The sequence below is a fragment of the Scyliorhinus torazame genome, chromosome 22 (genome assembly GCF_047496885.1).
Source record: "Scyliorhinus torazame isolate Kashiwa2021f chromosome 22, sScyTor2.1, whole genome shotgun sequence".
Classification (NCBI taxonomy): Eukaryota; Metazoa; Chordata; class Chondrichthyes; order Carcharhiniformes; family Scyliorhinidae; genus Scyliorhinus; species Scyliorhinus torazame.
The window spans coordinates 62,464,728-62,471,717 of record NC_092728.1 but is presented as its reverse complement, the minus strand read 5'-3'; the positions used below and the strand labels follow the sequence as shown (position 1 = coordinate 62,471,717).

The 6,990-nt window shown below is 47.6% G+C and overlaps 1 protein-coding gene and 1 long non-coding RNA gene across 4 annotated transcripts in view; one reads left to right on the top strand and one right to left on the bottom strand.

Moving 5' to 3' along the window:
• The window catches only part of LOC140399092 (uncharacterized), a 5,647-nt gene extending 4,677 nt beyond the window's left edge, over positions 1-970 (top strand). The window contains exon 2 of the long non-coding RNA XR_011937623.1: positions 1-970. This exon is cut by the window's left edge and continues 1,191 nt beyond it. This is a non-coding gene — a long non-coding RNA (uncharacterized lncRNA).
• LOC140399093 (astrotactin-2-like) overlaps positions 1-6,990 on the bottom strand; it is a 2,178,011-nt gene that overhangs the window by 1,946,329 nt on the left and 224,692 nt on the right. The window lies entirely within an intron of this gene.

Sequence of the window (6,990 nt, the reverse complement as noted above, 5' to 3'; positions counted from 1 at the left end):
AAATCCTAATACCCACTCTACCCCCAATGGAAAGGGACATGCGCATTAGTTCAGCTAGCCATACCATTCAGTATAGCCTATGAAAGACTAGGAGAAGGGGAGTGTTAAAGGGAAACGATCTAAAAGAAGCATACCCACCTCATTTGATGAATGTTTGGGAAAATGAAAGGGTTAATTGTATCCATCCTCACCTCCATTATCGTGGTGATAGGAGCATTGGCGGCAATAGGCTGTTGCATCATCCCGTGCGTAAGAGGCTTGGTGCAGAGGCTCATCGAAACAGCCTTGACCAAGCAGATGCCATTACCCCTGGGTAAAGGAGGCCAGCAAACAATTTGGCTACGAGACAGTGGGAAGACTGAAGGAGAGGACGACCCCATAGAAAGAGAGGTTGAGAGGATGTTGGACAATTTTGGGGAAGGCAAGAAGGGGCGACATAGTGAAAAAAGCAACAAGAGTAAAAAGAAAAAAAACGGGGAATTATGAGAAATGAGCAATTTATGTTGTTTTTACATGTTGTTTCTACATGAATAAACTCTGGTTAACAAAGAAGATGTCAACAATAGTGCTTGATGGGAAATAAGATGTCAAGTGGAGTTTTGTGTAAGCTGCAGTGCCCAAGTTGTTGTAACTGTGAGACTGACCTTCGGGAATGAACAGGATCTACAATAACAGGATGCAGGTGCAGACGGGAGGCCTCATCCTACATCATTTTTAATTGACGGTTCAAGGGTGTACCAGGAGCTAACAGAAACCACTGCTGGGCGAAGCAAGGGGGAAGCCAAAGTGAACATAACAAGTCCAAATAAGGAATCACTGATAAGGAAACTGCCATCAAGGCAGTGAGTGGGGCGTGTTTCTCAGAGATTGTATATAAAAAACAATGCTGTGTTAAATTCTGTGTGTCTGCTAATGTTGACAGGCGGCACCCGTTCTTGCAAGATCGATTGAATAAAATACTTCTTCAGAATTTGGCTAAGTGTAAATTATTATCAAGTGAGCGGTGTTTCTCACACAGAGAACAAACTCGTAGACACATTTTCAAAGCAATTTAGTTCTCTCCGAATGTTGCGCTGACGAAATTGAAGCTGCTCAAGATGACGAATGGAATGAATAGTCCTAACCCGTAGTGTTAAATGCACGCAACCTCATGAGGAATGAAAACACCTCCACTCTGCCTCCAACCCCAGTGATGCATCGCAAACTATCCTTGTGACCTTTCTGCTTCCCAAACCACCTGTCTTCTTTGACCCTCGGCCAGTTACTGTTGAATAGCGAACAACGATTTGCTGTTAACCGATAGAAACATAGAACGACCTGTTTCAGAAGGAGGTCAGTTGGCACATCGTATCAGTGCCCACCAACAATACTTATTCAGCCTATTGCCGTCTTCACGCTCTTCATCGTAGCCCTGTAGATTGTGACTCTTCAAGTGCACATCCATGCATTTTTTGAAAAGCAATGAGGATTTCTGTCTCCACCCCTTTCGAGCAGTGTGTTTTGGACACTCGCGTCCCTTTTGGGTGAAAATTTACTGCTCAATCCACTTCTCATCCTTCTACTTATTACTTTAAATCCATGCCCGCTAGGTACTGCTCTTTGCTAAGGGAAATGAGGCCCTGCTATCTAATCTATCCAGGTCTGACATAAATTGATTAATGCTCCCATTAGTCTCCTCTGTTCCATAGCAAACAATCTCAACTGTCTCAATTTTTTCTCATAGCTGAAATTCTCCATTTCTGACATCCTTGTAAAACTCGTCTGAACCCTCTCTACCGCATTGTAATACTGTAAATGTGATGTCCAGGACTGTACACAGTACCCTAACTGTGTTTCTCTTCCTAAGCTGGTGCGCCAGCATCCTGCTCGCCTTTCCCCATACTCGTAGACCGCCCCCCTTGCCCTCCTCAACTGCTCCACCGCTCTCCCCGTGGTCAACAACTCAAACTCTGCCTGCAGCTTCCGGCGCTCCCTCAGGAGCCCAGTGTCCGGGGCCTCCGCATATCTCCTATCCACTCGAAGTATCTCCTCCACTCATCTCTCCCTCTCTGCTCATTCCACCTTTTCTCTATGGGACTGAATCGAAATTAGTTCCCCTCTTACAACTGCTTTCAGAGCCTCCCAAACCACTGCTGCTGATATCTCTCCCGTAACATTTGTTTCCAGGTAATTCTGGATGGACTTACTCACCCGCCCGCAGACCGCTTCGTCCACTAACAACCCCACATCTAATCTCCACAACGGGCGCTGCCCTCTCTCCTCACTCAACCGCAAATCCACCCAATGCGGGGGTATGATCAGAGACTGCAATCGTCGAATATTCCGTCCCCGCTACCTTCGGAATTAGCGCCCTGCTTAGAACAAAACAATCTCTAGGTGAGTAAACTTTATGGACATGAAAAAAACCCTAAAACTCCTTCGCCCTCAGCCGCTCGAATCTCCATGGGTCTACACCCCCCATCTGCTCCATAAAACCCCTCAACTCCTTTGCCACAGCAGGCCTCCTTCCAGTCCTGGATTTTGACTGGTCCAGATCAGGATCAATGACCGTGTTAAAATCTCCCCCCATGATCAGGCTGTGAGACTCCAAGTCCGGGATCCTGCCAAACACCCGCCTCATAAATCCCACATCGTCCCAGTTCGGAGCATATACGTTTACAAGCACCACCTGTACACCCTCCAGCTTTCCACTCACCATTATATATCCACCCCCCTTATCAGCCACAATTCTTCCAGCCTCAAACGCCACCCACTTACTAATCAATATCGCTACCCCCCTGGTCTTTGAGTCCAGCCCCGAGTGGAACACCTGATCAACCCACCCCTTTCTCAATCTCGTCTGGTCATAATCTTTAGATGTGTCTCCTGAATGAAAATGAAATGAAATTAAAATCGCTTATTGTCACAAGTAGGCTTCAATGAAGTTACTGTGAAAAGCCCCTAGTCGCCACATTCCGGTGCCTGTTTGGGGAGGCTGGTACGGGAATTGACCCGTGCTGCTGGCTTGCCTTGGTCTGCTTTAAAAGCCAGCGATTTAGCCCAGTGAGCTAAACCAGCCCCTGGGTTGCTACGTCTGCCTTCAGCCCCTGTAAATGTGCGAAAACGTGAGCTCTTTTGACCGCCCCATTCAAACCCCTCACATTCCACGTAATCAGCCTGGGCGGGGGACTGCCACCACCCCGTGCGCCCCCCAACCCCCCTCCCCCACCGACTAGCCATAACCTTTTTTTGGCCAGCCCCGAACCCGCGCCCCCCCCCCCGCTTCCCCGAGCAACCCCCCAAGCAGCAGCCACCCCCGATCTCGCATTTGTTCCCCGATGATAGTTCCTCCCCTGTCAGCAAAGCAGTCTCCCACTCCCCCCCCCCCCCCCCCACAACAGCACCCGAAACCTGATCCCCCAGGTCAAGCACTGACTTAACACATGCTCACCCCCCACCTCGCTTCCGAGAGTCAGCTGAAATATGCTGACCCCGACAACCCCCACCCCTGGCGCCAAACAGTCTGACTCCCTATTGTTTGAGCCACTCTCCCGACATGAATAACCCATTTAACAACATCGCATTCCCCGGTAAGTAAACAACCTCAAGTAAAAAGAAATTAGCACAAACCAATGAAGAAACAATGAAGAAACAATCACTTGAAACAGGACCAAACCTCCCACAGAATAGCACCAATTTCAGGGCCCCCTCCGTCCTCCGCATTAAATCCCTGCAAAACAAAGCACCCACAGACCACCACCTCAGCCAACACTTAACCCAAAACTACATACAATCTTATTTGAACCGATACGAAAATTCCGAACCACCGTCACATAACTTGTTCAAGACTTAAGTGTCGTTTAAGACGCTTCTAACTTCTTTTCTTTGATAAATGTCCATACATTGTCCGGTGTCTCAAAGTAAAGATGCCGGTCTTCATGCGTAACCCACAACCGTGCTGGATACAGCAACCCAAATTTCACCTCCTTCTTGAAGAGGATCGCCTTCACCCGATTGACCTCAGCACGTGTCTTGGCCAACTCCGCTCCCAGGTCCTGATAGATGCGCACCTCTCTGTTCTCCCATCTGCTGCTCCGCTCTTTCTTGGTCCACTGCAAAAAACGGTGGAAACAAACCACCATGGCCCTCGGCGGGTCATTCGCCTTAGGTTTCCTTGCGAGGGCTCTATGCACTCCATCCACTTCCAGGGGCCGAGGAAACACCCCGGGCCCCATCAGCGTCTCCAACATGCCCGCCACATATGCTCCTGCGTTCGACCCCTCAATTCCTTCAGGGAGGCCAACAATCCTTAAGTTCTGCCTCCTGGACCTGTTCTTCAGGCCCTCCAACTTCTCCTGCATTCTCTTGTGGCGCTCATCCAACACCTCCACCTTGTGCTCCAGCACGGTTAGATAATCCTCCTGGCTAGATATAACTTCTGCTCAATTTCTTGTCTCGCTTTCCCTTGGGCCGCCTGATTCAATACCATTTGAACAGCACGGTAGCATTGTGGATAGCACAAATGCTTCACAGCTCCAGGGTCCCAGGTTCGATTCCGGCTTGGGTCACTGTCTGTGCGGAGTCTGCACATCCTCCCCGTGTGTGCGTGGGTTTCCTCCGGGTGCTCCGGTTTCCTCCCACAGTCCAAAGATGTGCAGGTTAGGTGGATTGGCCATGCTAAATTGCCCATAGTGTCCAAAATTGCCCTTAGTGTTGGGTGGGGATACTGGGTTATGGGTTATGGGGATAGGGTGAAGGTGTGGACCTTGGGTAGGGTGCTCTTTCCAAGAGCCGGTGCAGACTCGATGGGCCGAATGGCCTCCTTCTGCACTGTAAATTCTATGATCGACCACAGCCTTGATCGGGTCCAATGTTTCCTTTTTCAGCTCAGCGAAACAATCCTGAAAGAACTTCATCTGTTGCTCCTTAGACCACTGAGCCACCGCTCCCTGGTCCTGACCCTCCGCCATGCTGCGCCGCGGTCCCAGCTCCACTGCTTCACTCTATCCGGGCTGAGTCTTTTCACATGGCCACTTCTAGTCCAATTAGCCATACATCGGAGAGGGAATCCTTCTTAATATTGACCACTGCACCGATCTATCCACTAAGTCCGATAAAAGTCGGGAAAAAAGGTCCGAAAGTCCGTTCCAGGCGGGAGCTATCGAATGTACGACCTACTCCTTCATGGTCACCAACGGAAGTCTCCATTGGCCTTCTTGATTACATGCTGCACCTGTATACTAATTTTTTGTGACTCACGCACAAGAACACCTAGATCTCTCTGCACCTCGGCATTCTGCAGTCATTCTCCATTTAAGTAATGCTCTGCTTTTTTATTCTTCTTGCTAAAGTGAACTACTTCAGACTTTCCTACATTATGCTGCAGCTGCAAAATTTTTGCTCGCTCACTGAACCTATCTATATCCATCTACAAACTCTATATGTCTTCTGCACAATATATTTTCCGACCTACCTTTGTGTCATTTGCCAATTTAGCTACCATGCTTTCACACGTCTCATTTAATTATTGATCTAAGTAATAAAAGGTTGACGCTTCAGCACAGAACCTCACTGACTCCACTCATCACATCCTGCCAATCAGATAAAGACCATTCTGCCAGCTAGCCAATCTTCAATCCAGGCTACTATGTTATCCTCCAACACCATGATCTTAACTTCTTGCAAGAAGCTTTGATATGGCATCTTCGGGCAGCACGGTAGCACAGTTGTCAGTACAGTTGCTTTACAGCTCCAGGGTCCCAGGTTTGATTCCCAGCTTGGGTCACTGTCTGTTCAGAGTCTGCATGTTCTCCCCTTGTCTGCATGGGTTTCCTCCGGGTGCTCCCGTTTACTCCCATGGTCCACAGATGTGCGGGTCAGGTGGATTGGCCATTCTAAATTGCCCTTAGTGTCCAAAAAGGTTAAGTGGGGTTACGGGGTGTAGGTTTGAGTAGGGTTCTCTTTCCAAGGGCCGGGGTAGACTCGATTGGCCGAATGGCCTCCTTCAGCCCTGTAAATTCTATGAAAATTCTATGATTATCAAATGCTTTCTGGAAACCCAAGTACAGTGCATCTATAGGTTCCCTTCTTTCCACAGCACTGGCTACTCCTTCAAAGAACTCTTGAAAACTTGACTTCCCTTTCATAAAATCATGCTGACTCTTCCTGAGTCTTGTCTGAGTTCCGTCTTTAAAGATCGGTTCTAGAACCTTTCCCATGTAAGACATCAAGCCAACTGGCCTGAGTTTACTGTTTTCTGCTCCCTCCCTTCTTGAATAGAGAAGTTATGTTTGCTACTTTCACACTGTCGTAATCTCAAAAGCAGATACATGTTTAAGGTGATGGAAGAAATTGATGAATTGGACCAAAAAGCTTCAAAATCAAACATAAAACTACAAATGTGAAGTGACACCAATTAATCTCAATGAACAAGATGGAAAGGAATATGCCTCTGATTTTCTGACGTGTGTTTGTGGTGGGTGAGGGTGTACATTGGAAGTGGACACACATGTCATCAACCCATAATAACACTGACATCGCATGGATCCAAACCTGATTCAAATTTAGGCCCTGGAGATGAACGGATGATAGTCCATACAAATTCAGAACTCAGATCACAAGAGGGCTAACCATTTAATGCGTTGGATGATACAATGCTGTATCTCACAATTGTGTAAGGTCCATTATCATATCAGCAAGAGTGTTTCCATTACACAATGGTTTCTCTGTCACAAGAGTCAAGAGCTTGGGTCACAGCTGCTGCATTTGTTCAACTTCTTCAGAAAATAATAACCGCAGATTTCCTTTCACTGGTTTCATTCGCAAAAAGGCAAAAAAAACGAGTTGGCCAGCAATGGAGTTCAAGGCCTGGAAGATGTAATATTTTTAAGGCATTTATTTTCTCCCCTTTCAACTCTCTGAATGATTCCTCCTGTCTTTCCCTGGAAATTGCAGGTGGGCGAAATGTTGCCAGACTTCAATTTTGTTCCTTGAAATCACTCCTGATCCAAA